This window comes from Diachasmimorpha longicaudata, unplaced genomic scaffold (genome assembly GCF_034640455.1).
Source record: "Diachasmimorpha longicaudata isolate KC_UGA_2023 unplaced genomic scaffold, iyDiaLong2 ctg00000068.1, whole genome shotgun sequence".
In the NCBI taxonomy this organism is placed as follows: domain Eukaryota; kingdom Metazoa; phylum Arthropoda; class Insecta; order Hymenoptera; family Braconidae; genus Diachasmimorpha; species Diachasmimorpha longicaudata.
Window position 1 is genome coordinate 902,635 of NW_026973899.1, and position 18,221 is coordinate 920,855.

An 18,221-nucleotide genomic window follows, 5' to 3' on the forward strand; every position below is an offset into this window, starting at 1 on the left:
AATTTTTCATAGTAATTGCTAAACTTGCATATAACTCACTCGCAACAGTTCACAGCTGCTTCAAACTTCTTTACTAGGTGTATTTCGACGAGCTGAAGCCGATGAAACAGGAATTTTCCGGGTGCGATCAACGGTTCTCGAGATAACTTCGTTCATATCAGAAAATTTTTCATAGTAAAAGATAAAGTTGGCTGTAACTCGCCCGCAACAGTTCACAGCCGTTGCTAAACATCTTACTAGGTGTATTTCGTCCTACTGAAACCGATGAAACAGGAATTTTTCAGGTGCGATCAACGGTTCTTCAGAGAACGTCGACCATAGGGCGAAAGATGTGAATCAAAAAACAGCGTCAGATCGGTATAAAAAATGCGTGCGGTACTACAAAATGATGCCATGCAGCAATCGACGGTGTCGTACAGCGTCAAAATGCAAGATTTCAAAAAATTTTTCTTAAAAAAGTGTTTTTCAGCTGCTGAAACGCACGATTTTCACTAAAACGGATAAGACTGCAATTATTTCCCCGACAACTGAATGCAGCCGTTTGAAAATTGCCTTCCGGTGGTATTTCGACGAGCTGAAGCGGATGGAACAAAAATTTTAGATGTGCGATCAACGGTTCTCGAGATAACTTCGTTCATATCAAATTTTCCATAATAAAAGATAAAGTTGGCTGTAACTCACCCGCAACAGTTCACAGCCGTTGCTAAACATCTTACTAGGTGTATTTCGTCCTACTGAGGCCGTTGAAACAGGAATTTTTCAGGTGCGATCAACGGTTCTTCAGAGAACGTCGACCATAGGGCGAAAGATGTGAATCAAAAAACAGCGTCAGATCGGTATAAAAAATGCGTGCGGTACTACAAAATAATGCCATGCAGCCATCGACGGTGTCGTACAGCGTCAAAATGCAAGATTTCAAAAAATTTTTCTCAAAAAAAGTGTTTTTCAGCTGCTGAAACGCATGATTTTCACTAAAACGGATAAGACTGCAATTATTTGCCCGACAACCGAATGCAGCCGTTTGAAAATTGCCTTCCGGGGGTATTTCGACGAGCTGAAGCGGATGGAACAAAAATTTTAGATGTGCGATCAACGGTTCTCGAGATAACTTCGTTCATATCAGAAAATTTTTCATAGTAATAGCTAAACTTGCATATAACTCACCCGCAACAGTTCACAGCTGCTTCTAACTTCTTCACTAGGTGTATTTCGACGAGCTGAAGCCGATGGCATCGGAATTTTCTAGGTGCGATCAACGGTTCTCGAGATAACTTCGTTCATATCAGAAAATTTTTCATAGTAATAGCTAAACTTGGATAGAACTCACCCGCAACAGTTCACAGCTGTTGCTAAACATCTTACTAGGTGTATTCCGTCCTACTGAAGCCGATGAAATAGGAATTTTTCAGGTGCGATCAACGGTCCTCGAGATAACTTCGTTCATATCAGAAAATTTTTCATAGTAATTGCTAAACTTGCATATAACTCACTCGCAACAGTTCACAGCTGCTTCAAACTTCTTTACTAGGTGTATTTCGACGAGCTGAAGCCGATGAAACAGGAATTTTCCGGGTGCGATCAACGGTTCTCGAGATAACTTCGTTCATATCAGAAAATTTTTCATAGTAAAAGATAAAGTTGGCTGTAACTCGCCCGCAACAGTTCACAGCCGTTGCTAAACATCTTACTAGGTGTATTTCGTCCTACTGAAACCGATGAAACAGGAATTTTTCAGGTGCGATCAACGGTTCTTCAGAGAACGTCGACCATAGGGCGAAAGATGTGAATCAAAAAACAGCGTCAGATCGGTATAAAAAATGCGTGCGGTACTACAAAATGATGCCATGCAGCAATCGACGGTGTCGTACAGCGTCAAAATGCAAGATTTCAAAAAATTTTTCTTAAAAAAGTGTTTTTCAGCTGCTGAAACGCACGATTTTCACTAAAACGGATAAGACTGCAATTATTTCCCCGACAACTGAATGCAGCCGTTTGAAAATTGCCTTCCGGTGGTATTTCGACGAGCTGAAGCGGATGGAACAAAAATTTTAGATGTGCGATCAACGGTTCTCGAGATAACTTCGTTCATATCAGAAAATTTTCCATAATAAAAGATAAAGTTGGCTTTAACTCACCCGCAACAGTTCACAGCCGTTGCTAAACATCTTACTAGGTGTATTTCGTCTTACTGAAGCCGATGAAACAGGAATTTTTCAGGTGCGATCAACGGTTCTCGAGATAACTTCGTTCATATCAGAAAATTTTTCATAGTAATAGCTAAACTTGCATATAACTCACTCGCAACAGTTGACAGCTGCTTCAAACTTATTTACTAGGTGTATGTCGACGAGCTGAAGCCGAAGGCATCGGAATTTTCCAGGTGCGATCAACGGTTCTCGAGATAACTTCGTTCATATCAGAAAATTTTTCATAGTAATAGCTAAACTTGCATATAACTCACCCGCAACAGTTCACAGCTGTTTCAAACTTCTTTACTAGGTGTATTTCGACGAGCTGAAGCCGATGGCACCGGAATTTTCCAGGTGCGATCAACGGTTCTCGAGATAACTTCGTTCATATCAGAAAATTTTTCATAGTAAAAGATAAAGTTGGCTTTAACTCACCCGCAACAGTTTACAGCCGTTGCTAAACATCTTACTAGGTGTATTTCGTCCTACTGAAGCCGATGAAACAGGAATTTTTCAGGTGCGATCAACGGTCCTCGAGATAACTTCGTTCATATCAGAAAATTTTTCATAGGAATAGCTAAACTTGCATATAACTCACCCGCAACAGTTCACAGCCGTTGCTAAACATCTTACTAGGTGTATTTCGTCCTACTGAAGCCGATGAAACAGGAATTTTTCAGGTGCGATCGACGGTTCTGCAGAGAACGTCGACCATAGGGCGAAAGATGTGAATCAAAAAACAGCGTCAGATCGGTAGAAAAAATGCGTGCGGTACTACAAAATGATGCCATGCAGCCATCGACGGTGTCGTACAGCGTCAAAATGCAAGATTTCAAAAAATTTTTCTTCAAAAAAGGGTTTTTCAGCAAAACTGAAACGCACGATTTTCACTAAAACGGATAAGACTGCAATTATTTCCCCGACAACTGAATGCAGCCGTTTGAAAATTGGCTTCCGGGGGTATTTCGACGAGCTGAAGCGGATGGAACAAAAATTTTCGATGTGCGATCAACGGTTCTCGAGATAACTTCGTTCATATCAGAAAATTTTTCATAGTAATAGCTAAACTTGGATATAACTCACCCGCAACAGTTCACAGCTGCTTCAAACTTCTTTACTAGGTGTATTTCGATGAGCTGAAGCCGATGGCACCGGAATTTTCCAGGTGCGATCAACGGTTCTCGAGATAACTTCGTTCATATCAGAAAATTTTTCATAGTAAAAGATAAAATTGGCTGTAACTCACCCGCAACAGTTCACAGCCGTTGCTAAACATCTTACTAGGTGTATTTCGTCCTACTGAAACCGATGAAACAGGAATTTTTCAGGTGCGATCAACGGTTCTTCAGAGAACGTCGACCATAGGGTGAAAGATGTGAATCAAAAAACAGCGTCAGATCGGTATAAAAAATGCGTGCGGTACTACAAAATGATCCCATGCAGCCATCGACGGTGTCGTACAGCGTCAAAATGCAAGATTTCAAAAAATTTTTCTTAAAAAAGTGTTTTTCAGCTGCTGAAACGCACGATTTTCACTAAAACGGATAAGACTGCAATTATTTCCCCGACAACTGAATGCAGCCGTTTGAAAATTGCCTTCCGGTGGTATTTCGACGAGCTGAAGCGGATGGAACAAAAATTTTAGATGTGCGATCAACGGTTCTCGAGATAACTTCGTTCATATCAGAAAATTTTCCATAATAAAAGATAAAGTTGGCTGTAACTCACCCGCAACAGTTCACAGCCGTTGCTAAACATCTTACTAGGTGTATTTCGTCCTACTGAGGCCGTTGAAACAGGAATTTTTCAGGTGCGATCAACGGTTCTTCAGAGAACGTCGACCATAGGGCGAAAGATGTGAATCAAAAAACAGCGTCAGATCGGTATAAAAAATGCGTGCGGTACTACAAAATGATGCCATGCAGCCATCGACGGTGTCGTACAGCGTCAAAATGCAAGATTTCAAAAAATTTTTCTCAAAAAAAGTGTTTTTCAGCTGCTGAAACGCATGATTTTCACTAAAACGGATAAGACTGCAATTATTTCCCCGACAACCGAATGCAGCCGTTTGAAAATTGCCTTCCGGGGGTATTTCGACGAGCTGAAGCGGATGGAACAAAAATTTTAGATGTGCGATCAACGGTTCTCGAGATAACTTCGTTCATATCAGAAAATTTTTCATAGTAATAGCTAAACTTGCATATAACTCACCCGCAACAGTTCACAGCTGCTTCTAACTTCTTTACTAGGTGTATTTCGACGAGCTGAAGCCGATGGCATCGGAATTTTCTAGGTGCGATCAACGGTTCTCGAGATAACTTCGTTCATATCAGAAAATTTTTCATAGTAATAGCTAAACTTGGATAGAACTCACCCGCAACAGTTCACAGCTGTTGCTAAACATCTTACTAGGTGTATTCCGTCCTACTGAAGCGGATGAAATAGGAATTTTTCAGGTGCGATCAACGGTCCTCGAGATAACTTCGTTCATATCAGAAAATTTTTCATAGTAATTGCTAAACTTGCATATAACTCACTCGCAACAGTTCACAGCTGCTTCAAACTTCTTTACTAGGTGTATTTCGACGAGCTGAAGCCGATGAAACAGGAATTTTCCGGGTGCGATCAACGGTTCTCGAGATAACTTCGTTCATATCAGAAAATTTTTCATAGTAAAAGATAAAGTTGGCTGTAACTCGCCCGCAACAGTTCACAGCCGTTGCTAAACATCTTACTAGGTGTATTTCGTCCTACTGAAACCGATGAAACAGGAATTTTTCAGGTGCGATCAACGGTTCTTCAGAGAACGTCGACCATAGGGCGAAAGATGTGAATCAAAAAACAGCGTCAGATCGGTATAAAAAATGCGTGCGGTACTACAAAATGATGCCATGCAGCAATCGACGGTGTCGTACAGCGTCAAAATGCAAGATTTCAAAAAATTTTTCTTAAAAAAGTGTTTTTCAGCTGCTGAAACGCACGATTTTCACTAAAACGGATAAGACTGCAATTATTTCCCCGACAACTGAATGCAGCCGTTTGAAAATTGCCTTCCGGTGGTATTTCGACGAGCTGAAGCGGATGGAACAAAAATTTTAGATGTGCGATCAACGGTTCTCGAGATAACTTCGTTCATATCAGAAAATTTTCCATAATAAAAGATAAAGTTGGCTGTAACTCACCCGCAACAGTTCACAGCCGTTGCTAAACATCTTACTAGGTGTATTTCGTCCTACTGAGGCCGTTGAAACAGGAATTTTTCAGGTGCGATCAACGGTTCTTCAGAGAACGTCGACCATAGGGCGAAAGATGTGAATCAAAAAACAGCGTCAGATCGGTATAAAAAATGCGTGCGGTACTACAAAATAATGCCATGCAGCCATCGACGGTGTCGTACAGCGTCAAAATGCAAGATTTCAAAAAATTTTTCTCAAAAAAAGTGTTTTTCAGCTGCTGAAACGCATGATTTTCACTAAAACGGATAAGACTGCAATTATTTGCCCGACAACCGAATGCAGCCGTTTGAAAATTGCCTTCCGGGGGTATTTCGACGAGCTGAAGCGGATGGAACAAAAATTTTAGATGTGCGATCAACGGTTCTCGAGATAACTTCGTTCATATCAGAAAATTTTTCATAGTAATAGCTAAACTTGCATATAACTCACCCGCAACAGTTCACAGCTGCTTCTAACTTCTTCACTAGGTGTATTTCGACGAGCTGAAGCCGATGGCATCGGAATTTTCTAGGTGCGATCAACGGTTCTCGAGATAACTTCGTTCATATCAGAAAATTTTTCATAGTAATAGCTAAACTTGGATAGAACTCACCCGCAACAGTTCACAGCTGTTGCTAAACATCTTACTAGGTGTATTCCGTCCTACTGAAGCCGATGAAATAGGAATTTTTCAGGTGCGATCAACGGTCCTCGAGATAACTTCGTTCATATCAGAAAATTTTTCATAGTAATTGCTAAACTTGCATATAACTCACTCGCAACAGTTCACAGCTGCTTCAAACTTCTTTACTAGGTGTATTTCGACGAGCTGAAGCCGATGAAACAGGAATTTTCCGGGTGCGATCAACGGTTCTCGAGATAACTTCGTTCATATCAGAAAATTTTTCATAGTAAAAGATAAAGTTGGCTGTAACTCGCCCGCAACAGTTCACAGCCGTTGCTAAACATCTTACTAGGTGTATTTCGTCTTACTGAAGCCGATGAAACAGGAATTTTTCAGGTGCGATCAACGGTTCTCGAGATAACTTCGTTCATATCAGAAAATTTTTCATAGTAATAGCTAAACTTGCATATAACTCACTCGCAACAGTTGACAGCTGCTTCAAACTTATTTACTAGGTGTATGTCGACGAGCTGAAGCCGAAGGCATCGGAATTTTCCAGGTGCGATCAACGGTTCTCGAGATAACTTCGTTCATATCAGAAAATTTTTCATAGTAATAGCTAAACTTGCATATAACTCACCCGCAACAGTTCACAGCTGTTTCAAACTTCTTTACTAGGTGTATTTCGACGAGCTGAAGCCGATGGCACCGGAATTTTCCAGGTGCGATCAACGGTTCTCGAGATAACTTCGTTCATATCAGAAAATTTTTCATAGTAAAAGATAAAGTTGGCTTTAACTCACCCGCAACAGTTTACAGCCGTTGCTAAACATCTTACTAGGTGTATTTCGTCCTACTGAAGCCGATGAAACAGGAATTTTTCAGGTGCGATCAACGGTCCTCGAGATAACTTCGTTCATATCAGAAAATTTTTCATAGGAATAGCTAAACTTGCATATAACTCACCCGCAACAGTTCACAGCCGTTGCTAAACATCTTACTAGGTGTATTTCGTCCTACTGAAGCCGATGAAACAGGAATTTTTCAGGTGCGATCGACGGTTCTGCAGAGAACGTCGACCATAGGGCGAAAGATGTGAATCAAAAAACAGCGTCAGATCGGTAGAAAAAATGCGTGCGGTACTACAAAATGATGCCATGCAGCCATCGACGGTGTCGTACAGCGTCAAAATGCAAGATTTCAAAAAATTTTTCTTCAAAAAAGGGTTTTTCAGCAAAACTGAAACGCACGATTTTCACTAAAACGGATAAGACTGCAATTATTTCCCCGACAACTGAATGCAGCCGTTTGAAAATTGGCTTCCGGGGGTATTTCGACGAGCTGAAGCGGATGGAAGAAAAATTTTCGATGTGCGATCAACGGTTCTCGAGATAACTTCGTTCATATCAGAAAATTTTTCATAGTAATAGCTAAACTTGGATATAACTCACCCGCAACAGTTCACAGCTGCTTCAAACTTCTTTACTAGGTGTATTTCGATGAGCTGAAGCCGATGGCACCGGAATTTTCCAGGTGCGATCAACGGTTCTCGAGATAACTTCGTTCATATCAGAAAATTTTTCATAGTAAAAGATAAAATTGGCTGTAACTCACCCGCAACAGTTCACAGCCGTTGCTAAACATCTTACTAGGTGTATTTCGTCCTACTGAAACCGATGAAACAGGAATTTTTCAGGTGCGATCAACGGTTCTTCAGAGAACGTCGACCATAGGGTGAAAGATGTGAATCAAAAAACAGCGTCAGATCGGTATAAAAAATGCGTGCGGTACTACAAAATGATCCCATGCAGCCATCGACGGTGTCGTACAGCGTCAAAATGCAAGATTTCAAAAAATTTTTCTTAAAAAAGTGTTTTTCAGCTGCTGAAACGCACGATTTTCACTAAAACGGATAAGACTGCAATTATTTCCCCGACAACTGAATGCAGCCGTTTGAAAATTGCCTTCCGGTGGTATTTCGACGAGCTGAAGCGGATGGAACAAAAATTTTAGATGTGCGATCAACGGTTCTCGAGATAACTTCGTTCATATCAGAAAATTTTCCATAATAAAAGATAAAGTTGGCTGTAACTCACCCGCAACAGTTCACAGCCGTTGCTAAACATCTTACTAGGTGTATTTCGTCCTACTGAGGCCGTTGAAACAGGAATTTTTCAGGTGCGATCAACGGTTCTTCAGAGAACGTCGACCATAGGGCGAAAGATGTGAATCAAAAAACAGCGTCAGATCGGTATAAAAAATGCGTGCGGTACTACAAAATGATGCCATGCAGCCATCGACGGTGTCGTACAGCGTCAAAATGCAAGATTTCAAAAAATTTTTCTCAAAAAAAGTGTTTTTCAGCTGCTGAAACGCATGATTTTCACTAAAACGGATAAGACTGCAATTATTTCCCCGACAACCGAATGCAGCCGTTTGAAAATTGCCTTCCGGGGGTATTTCGACGAGCTGAAGCGGATGGAACAAAAATTTTAGATGTGCGATCAACGGTTCTCGAGATAACTTCGTTCATATCAGAAAATTTTTCATAGTAATAGCTAAACTTGCATATAACTCACCCGCAACAGTTCACAGCTGCTTCTAACTTCTTTACTAGGTGTATTTCGACGAGCTGAAGCCGATGGCATCGGAATTTTCTAGGTGCGATCAACGGTTCTCGAGATAACTTCGTTCATATCAGAAAATTTTTCATAGTAATAGCTAAACTTGGATAGAACTCACCCGCAACAGTTCACAGCTGTTGCTAAACATCTTACTAGGTGTATTCCGTCCTACTGAAGCCGATGAAATAGGAATTTTTCAGGTGCGATCAACGGTCCTCGAGATAACTTCGTTCATATCAGAAAATTTTTCATAGTAATTGCTAAACTTGCATATAACTCACTCGCAACAGTTCACAGCTGTTTCAAACTTCTTTACTAGGTGTATTTCGACGAGCTGAAGCCGATGGCACCGGAATTTTCCAGGTGCGATCAACGGTTCTCGAGATAACTTCGTTCATATCAGAAAATTTTTCATAGTAAAAGATAAAGTTGGCTTTAACTCACCCGCAACAGTTCACAGCCGTTGCTAAACATCTTACTAGGTGTATTTCGTCCTACTGAAGCCGATGAAACAGGAATTTTTCAGGTGCGATCAACGGTTCTCGAGATAACTTCGTTCATATCAGAAAATTTTTCTTAGTAATAGCTAAACTTGCATATAACTCACTCGCAACAGTTGACAGCTGCTTCAAACTTATTTACTAGGTGTATGTCGACGAGCTGAAGCCGAAGGCATCGGAATTTTCCAGGTGCGATCAACGGTTCTCGAGATAACTTCGTTCATATCAGAAAATTTTTCATAGTAATAGCTAAACTTGCATATAACTCACCCGCAACAGTTCACAGCTGCTTCTAACTTCCTTACTAGATGTGTTTCGACGAGCTGAAGCCGATGGCACCGGAATTTTCTAGGTGCGATCAACGGTTCTCGAGATAACTTCGTTCATATCAGAAAATTTTTCATAGTAATAGCTAAACTTGGATATAACTCACCCGCAACAGTTCACAGCTGTTTCAAACTTCTTTACTACGTGTATTTGGACGAGCTGAAGCCGATGGCACCGGAATTTTCCAGGTGCGATCAACGGTTCTCGAGATAACTTCGTTCATATCAGAAAATTTTTCATAGTAAAAGATGAAGTTGGCTGTAACTCACCCGCAACAGTTCACAGCCGTTGCTAAACATCTTACTAGTTGTATTTCGTCCTACTGAAGCCGATGAAACAGGAATTTTTCAGGTGCGATCAACGGTCCTCGAGATAACTTCGTTCATATCAGAAAATTTTTCATAGGAATAGCTAAACTTGCATATAACTCACCCGCAACAGTTCACAGCCGTTGCTAAACATCTTACTAGGTGTATTTCGTCCTACAGAAGCCGATGAAACAGGAATTTTTCAGGTGCGATCGACGGTTCTGCAGAGAACGTCGACCATAGGGCGAAAGATGTGAATCAAAAAACAGCGTCAGATCGGTAGAAAAAATGCGTGCGGTACTACAAAATGATGCCATGCAGCCATCGACGGTGTCGTACAGCGTCAAAATGCAAGATTTCAAAAAATTTTTCTTCAAAAAAGTGTTTTTCAGCAAAACTGAAACGCACGATTTTCACTAAAACGGATAAGACTGCAATTATTTCCCCGACAACTGAATGCAGCCGTTTGAAAATTGGCTTCCGGGGGTATTTCGACGAGCTGAAGCGGATGGAACAAAAATTTTCGATGTGCGATCAACGGTTCTCGAGATAACTTCGTTCGTATCAGAAAATTTTTCATAGTAATAGCTAAACTTGGATATAACTCACCCGCAACAGTTCACAGGTGCTTCAAACTCCTTTACTAGGTGTATTTTGACGAGCTGAAGCCGATGGCACCGGACTTTTCCAGGTGCGATCAACGGTTCTCGAGATAACTTCGTTCATATCAGAAAATTTTTCATAGTAATAGCTAAACTTGGATATAACTCACCCGCAACAGTTCACAGCTGTTTCAAACTTCTTTACTACGTGTATTTGGACGAGCTGAAGCCGATGGCACCGGAATTTTCCAGGTGCGATCAACGGTTCTCGAGATAACTTCGTTCATATCACAAAATTTTTCATAGTAGAAGATAAAGTTGGCTGTAACTCACCCGCAACAGTTCACAGCCGTTGATAAACATCTTACTAGTTGTATTTCGTCCTACTGAAGCCGATGAAACAGGAATTTTTCAGGTGCGATCAACGGTCCTCGAGATAACTTCGTTCATATCAGAAAATTTTTCATAGGAATAGCTAAACTTGCATATAACTCACCCGCAACAGTTCACAGCCGTTGCTAAACATCTTACTAGGTTTATTTCGTCCTACTGAAACCGATGAAACAGGAATTTTTCAGGTGCGATCAACGGTTCTTCAGAGAACGTCGACCATAGGGCGAAAGATGTGAATCAAAAAACAGCGTCAGATCGGTATAAAAAATGCGTGCGGTACTACAAAATGATGCCATGCAGCCATCGACGGTGTCGTACAGCGTCAAAATGCAAGACTTCAAAAAATTTTTCTTAAAAAAGTGTTTTTCAGCTGCTGAAACGCACGATTTTCACTAAAACGGATAAGACTGCAATTATTTCCCCGACAACTGAATGCAGCCGTTTGAAAATTGCCTTCCGGTGGTATTTCGACGAGCTGAAGCGGATGGAACAAAAATTTTAGATGTGCGATCAACGGTTCTCGAGATAACTTCGTTCATATCAGAAAATTTTCCATAATAAAAGATAAAGTTGGCTGTAACTCACCCGCAACAGTTCACAGCCGTTGCTAAACATCTTACTAGGTGTATTTCGTCCTACTGAGGCCGTTGAAACAGGAATTTTTCAGGTGCGATCAACGGTTCTTCAGAGAACGTCGACCATAGGGCGAAAGATGTGAATCAAAAAACAGCGTCAGATCGGTATAAAAAATGCGTGCGGTACTACAAAATGATGCCATGCAGCCATCGACGGTGTCGTACAGCGTCAAAATGCAAGATTTCAAAAAATTTTTCTCAAAAAAAGTGTTTTTCAGCTGCTGAAACGCATGATTTTCACTAAAACGGATAAGACTGCAATTATTTCCCCGACAACCGAATGCAGCCGTTTGAAAATTGCCTTCCGGGGGTATTTCGACGAGCTGAAGCGGATGGAACAAAAATTTTAGATGTGCGATCAACGGTTCTCGAGATAACTTCGTTCATATCAGAAAATTTTTCATAGTAATAGCTAAACTTGCATATAACTCACCCGCAACAGTTCACAGCTGCTTCTAACTTCTTTACGAGGTGTATTTCGACGAGCTGAAGCCGATGGTACCGGAATTTTCTAGGTGCGATCAACGGTTCTCGAGATAACTTCGTTCATATCAGAAAATTTTTCATAGTAATAGCTAAACTTGGATAGAACTCACCCGCAACAGTTCACAGCTGTTTCAAACTTCTTTACTAGGTGTATTTCGACGAGCTGAAGCCGATGGCACCGGAATTTTCCAGGTGCGATCAACGGTTCTCGAGATAACTTCGTTCATATCAGAAAATTTTTCATAGTAAAAGATAAAGTTGGCTGTAACTCACCCGCAACAGTTCACAGCCGTTGCTAAACATCTTACTAGGTGTATTCCGTCCTACTGAAGCCGATGAAACAGGAATTTTTCAGGTGCGATCAACGGTCCTCGAGATAACTTCGTTCATATCAGAAAATTTTTCATAGTAATAGCTAAACTTGGATATAACTCACCCGCAACAGTTCAGAGGTGCTTCAAACTCCTTTACTAGGTGTATTTTGACGAGCTGAAGCCGATGGCACCGGACTTTTCCAGGTGCGATAAACGGTTCTCGAGGTAACTTCGTTCATATCAGAAAATTTTCCATAATAAAAGATAAAGTTGGCTGTAACTCACCCGCAACAGTTCACAGCTGCTTCAAAGTTCTCTACTAGGTGTATGTCGACGAGCTGAAGCCGAAGGCATCCTAATTTTCCAGGTGCGATCAACGGTTCTCGAGATAACTTCGTTCATATCAGAAAATTTTTCATAGTAAAAGATAAAGTTGGCTTTAACTCACCCGCAACAGTTCACAGCCGTTGCTAAACATCTTACTAGTTGTATTTCGTCCTTCTGAAGCCGATGAAACAGGAATTTTTCAGGTGCGATCAACGGTCCTCGAGATAACTTCGTTCATATCAGAAAATTTTTCATAGGAATAGCTAAACTTGCATATAACTCACCCGCAACAGTTCACAGCCGTTGCTAAACATCTTACTAGGTGTATTTCGTCCTACTGAAGCCGATGAAACAGGAATTTTTCAGGTGCGATCGACGGTTCTGCAGAGAACGTCGACCATAGGGCGAAAGATGTGAATCAAAAAACAGCGTCAGATCGGTAGAAAAAATGCGTGCGGTACTACAAAATGATGCCATGCAGCCATCGACGGTGTCGTACAGCGTCAAAATGCAAGATTTCAAAAAATTTTTCTTCAAAAAAGTGTTTTTCAGCAAAACTGAAACGCACGATTTTCACTAAAACGGATAAGACTGCAATTATTTCCCCGACAACTGAATGCAGCCGTTTGACAATTGGCTTCCGGGGGTATTTCGACGAGCTGAAGCGGATGGAACAAAAATTTTCGATGTGCGATCAACGGTTCTCGAGATAACTTCGTTCATATCAGAAAATTTTTCATAGTAATAGCTAAACTTGGATATAACTCACCCGCAACAGTTCACAGCTGCTTCAAACTTCTTTACTAGGTGTATTTCGATGAGCTGAAGCCGATGGCACCGGAATTTTCCAGGTGCGATCAACGGTTCTCGAGATAACTTCGTTCATATCAGAAAATTTTTCATAGTAAAAGATAAAATTGGCTGTAACTCACCCGCAACAGTTCACAGCCGTTGCTAAACATCTTACTAGGTGTATTTCGTCCTACTGAAACCGATGAAACAGGAATTTTTCAGGTGCGATCAACGGTTCTTCAGAGAACGTCGACCATAGGGTGAAAGATGTGAATCAAAAAACAGCGTCAGATCGGTATAAAAAATGCGTGCGGTACTACAAAATGATCCCATGCAGCCATCGACGGTGTCGTACAGCGTCAAAATGCAAGATTTCAAAAAATTTTTCTTAAAAAAGTGTTTTTCAGCTGCTGAAACGCACGATTTTCACTAAAACGGATAAGACTGCAATTATTTCCCCGACAACTGAATGCAGCCGTTTGAAAATTGCCTTCCGGTGGTATTTCGACGAGCTGAAGCGGATGGAACAAAAATTTTAGATGTGCGATCAACGGTTCTCGAGATAACTTCGTTCATATCAGAAAATTTTCCATAATAAAAGATAAAGTTGGCTGTAACTCACCCGCAACAGTTCACAGCCGTTGCTAAACATCTTACTAGGTGTATTTCGTCCTACTGAGGCCGTTGAAACAGGAATTTTTCAGGTGCGATCAACGGTTCTTCAGAGAACGTCGACCATAGGGCGAAAGATGTGAATCAAAAAACAGCGTCAGATCGGTATAAAAAATGCGTGCGGTACTACAAAATGATGCCATGCAGCCATCGACGGTGTCGTACAGCGTCAAAATGCAAGATTTCAAAAAATTTTTCTCAAAAAAAGTGTTTTTCAGCTGCTGAAACGCATGATTTTCACTAAAACGGATAAGACTGCAATTATTTCCCCGACAACCGAATGCAGCCGTTTGAAAATTGCCTTCCGGGGGTATTTCGACGAGCTGAAGCGGATGGAACAAAAATTTTAGATGTGCGATCAACGGTTCTCGAGATAACTTCGTTCATATCAGAAAATTTTTCTTAGTAATAGCTAAACTTGCATATAACTCACTCGCAACAGTTGACAGCTGCTTCAAACTTATTTACTAGGTGTATGTCGACGAGCTGAAGCCGAAGGCATCGGAATTTTCCAGGTGCGATCAACGGTTCTCGAGATAACTTCGTTCATATCAGAAAATTTTTCATAGTAATAGCTAAACTTGCATATAACTCACCCGCAACAGTTCACAGCTGCTTCTAACTTCCTTACTAGATGTGTTTCGACGAGCTGAAGCCGATGGCACCGGAATTTTCTAGGTGCGATCAACGGTTCTCGAGATAACTTCGTTCATATCAGAAAATTTTTCATAGTAATAGCTAAACTTGGATATAACTCACCGGCAACAGTTCACAGCTGTTTCAAACTTCTTTACTACGTGTATTTGGACGAGCTGAAGCCGATGGCACCGGAATTTTCCAGGTGCGATCAACGGTTCTCGAGATAACTTCGTTCATATCAGAAAATTTTTCATAGTAAAAGATGAAGTTGGCTGTAACTCACCCGCAACAGTTCACAGCCGTTGCTAAACATCTTACTAGTTGTATTTCGTCCTACTGAAGCCGATGAAACAGGAATTTTTCAGGTGCGATCAACGGTCCTCGAGATAACTTCGTTCATATCAGAAAATTTTTCATAGGAATAGCTAAACTTGCATATAACTCACCCGCAACAGTTCACAGCCGTTGCTAAACATCTTACTAGGTGTATTTCGTCCTACAGAAGCCGATGAAACAGGAATTTTTCAGGTGCGATCGACGGTTCTGCAGAGAACGTCGACCATAGGGCGAAAGATGTGAATCAAAAAACAGCGTCAGATCGGTAGAAAAAATGCGTGCGGTACTACAAAATGATGCCATGCAGCCATCGACGGTGTCGTACAGCGTCAAAATGCAAGATTTCAAAAAATTTTTCTTCAAAAAAGTGTTTTTCAGCAAAACTGAAACGCACGATTTTCACTAAAACGGATAAGACTGCAATTATTTCCCCGACAACTGAATGCAGCCGTTTGAAAATTGGCTTCCGGGGGTATTTCGACGAGCTGAAGCGGATGGAACAAAAATTTTCGATGTGCGATCAACGGTTCTCGAGATAACTTCGTTCGTATCAGAAAATTTTTCATAGTAATAGCTAAACTTGGATATAACTCACCCGCAACAGTTCACAGGTGCTTCAAACTCCTTTACTAGGTGTATTTTGACGAGCTGAAGCCGATGGCACCGGACTTTTCCAGGTGCGATCAACGGTTCTCGAGATAACTTCGTTCATATCAGAAAATTTTTCATAGTAATAGCTAAACTTGGATATAACTCACCCGCAACAGTTCACAGCTGTTTCAAACTTCTTTACTACGTGTATTTGGACGAGCTGAAGCCGATGGCACCGGAATTTTCCAGGTGCGATCAACGGTTCTCGAGATAACTTCGTTCATATCACAAAATTTTTCATAGTAGAAGATAAAGTTGGCTGTAACTCACCCGCAACAGTTCACAGCCGTTGATAAACATCTTACTAGTTGTATTTCGTCCTACTGAAGCCGATGAAACAGGAATTTTTCAGGTGCGATCAACGGTCCTCGAGATAACTTCGTTCATATCAGAAAATTTTTCATAGGAATAGCTAAACTTGCATATAACTCACCCGCAACAGTTCACAGCCGTTGCTAAACATCTTACTAGGTTTATTTCGTCCTACTGAAACCGATGAAACAGGAATTTTTCAGGTGCGATCAACGGTTCTTCAGAGAACGTCGACCATAGGGCGAAAGATGTGAATCAAAAAACAGCGTCAGATCGGTATAAAAAATGCGTGCGGTACTACAAAATGATGCCATGCAGCCATCGACGGTGTCGTACAGCGTCAAAATGCAAGACTTCAAAAAATTTTTCTTAAAAAAGTGTTTTTCAGCTGCTGAAACGCACGATTTTCACTAAAACGGATAAGACTGCAATTATTTCCCCGACAACTGAATGCAGCCGTTTGAAAATTGCCTTCCGGTGGTATTTCGACGAGCTGAAGCGGATGGAACAAAAATTTTAGATGTGCGATCAACGGTTCTCGAGATAACTTCGTTCATATCAGAAAATTTTCCATAATAAAAGATAAAGTTGGCTGTAACTCACCCGCAACAGTTCACAGCCGTTGCTAAACATCTTACTAGGTGTATTTCGTCCTACTGAGGCCGTTGAAACAGGAATTTTTCAGGTGCGATCAACGGTTCTTCAGAGAACGTCGACCATAGGGCGAAAGATGTGAATCAAAAAACAGCGTCAGATCGGTATAAAAAATGCGTGCGGTACTACAAAATGATGCCATGCAGCCATCGACGGTGTCGTACAGCGTCAAAATGCAAGATTTCAAAAAATTTTTCTCAAAAAAAGTGTTTTTCAGCTGCTGAAACGCATGATTTTCACTAAAACGGATAAGACTGCAGTTATTTCCCCGACAACCGAATGCAGCCGTTTGAAAATTGCCTTCCGGGGGTATTTCGACGAGCTGAAGCGGATGGAACAAAAATTTTAGATGTGCGATCAACGGTTCTCGAGATAACTTCGTTCATATCAGAAAATTTTTCATAGTAATAGCTAAACTTGCATATAACTCACCCGCAACAGTTCACAGCTGCTTCTAACTTCTTTACGAGGTGTATTTCGACGAGCTGAAGCCGATGGTACCGGAATTTTCTAGGTGCGATCAACGGTTCTCGAGATAACTTCGTTCATATCAGAAAATTTTTCATAGTAATAGCTAAACTTGGATAGAACTCACCCGCAACAGTTCACAGCTGTTTCAAACTTCTTTACTAGGTGTATTTCGACGAGCTGAAGCCGATGGCACCGGAATTTTCCAGGTGCGATCAACGGTTCTCGAGATAACTTCGTTCATATCAGAAAATTTTTCATAGTAAAAGATAAAGTTGGCTGTAACTCACCCGCAACAGTTCACAGCCGTTGCTAAACATCTTACTAGGTGTATTCCGTCCTACTGAAGCCGATGAAACAGGAATTTTTCAGGTGCGATCAACGGTCCTCGAGATAACTTCGTTCATATCAGAAAATTTTTCATAGTAATAGCTAAACTTGGATATAACTCACCCGCAACAGTTCAGAGGTGCTTCAAACTCCTTTACTAGGTGTATTTTGACGAGCTGAAGCCGATGGCACCGGAATTTTCCAGGTGCGATCAACGGTTCTCGAGATAACTTCGTTCATATCAGAAAATTTTTCATAGTAAAAGATAAAATTGGCTGTAACTCACCCGCAACAGTTCACAGCCGTTGCTAAACATCTTACTAGGTGTATTTCGTCCTACTGAAACCGATGAAACAGGAATTTTTCAGGTGCGATCAACGGTTCTTCAGAGAACGTCGACCATAGGGTGAAAGATGTGAATCAAAAAACAGCGTCAGATCGGTATAAAAAATGCGTGCGGTACTACAAAATGATCCCATGCAGCCATCGACGGTGTCGTACAGCGTCAAAATGCAAGATTTCAAAAAATTTTTCTTAAAAAAGTGTTTTTCAGCTGCTGAAACGCACGATTTTCACTAAAACGGATAAGACTGCAATTATTTCCCCGACAACTGAATGCAGCCGTTTGAAAATTGCCTTCCGGTGGTATTTCGACGAGCTGAAGCGGATGGAACAAAAATTTTAGATGTGCGATCAACGGTTCTCGAGATAACTTCGTTCATATCAGAAAATTTTCCATAATAAAAGATAAAGTTGGCTGTAACTCACCCGCAACAGTTCACAGCCGTTGCTAAACATCTTACTAGGTGTATTTCGTCCTAC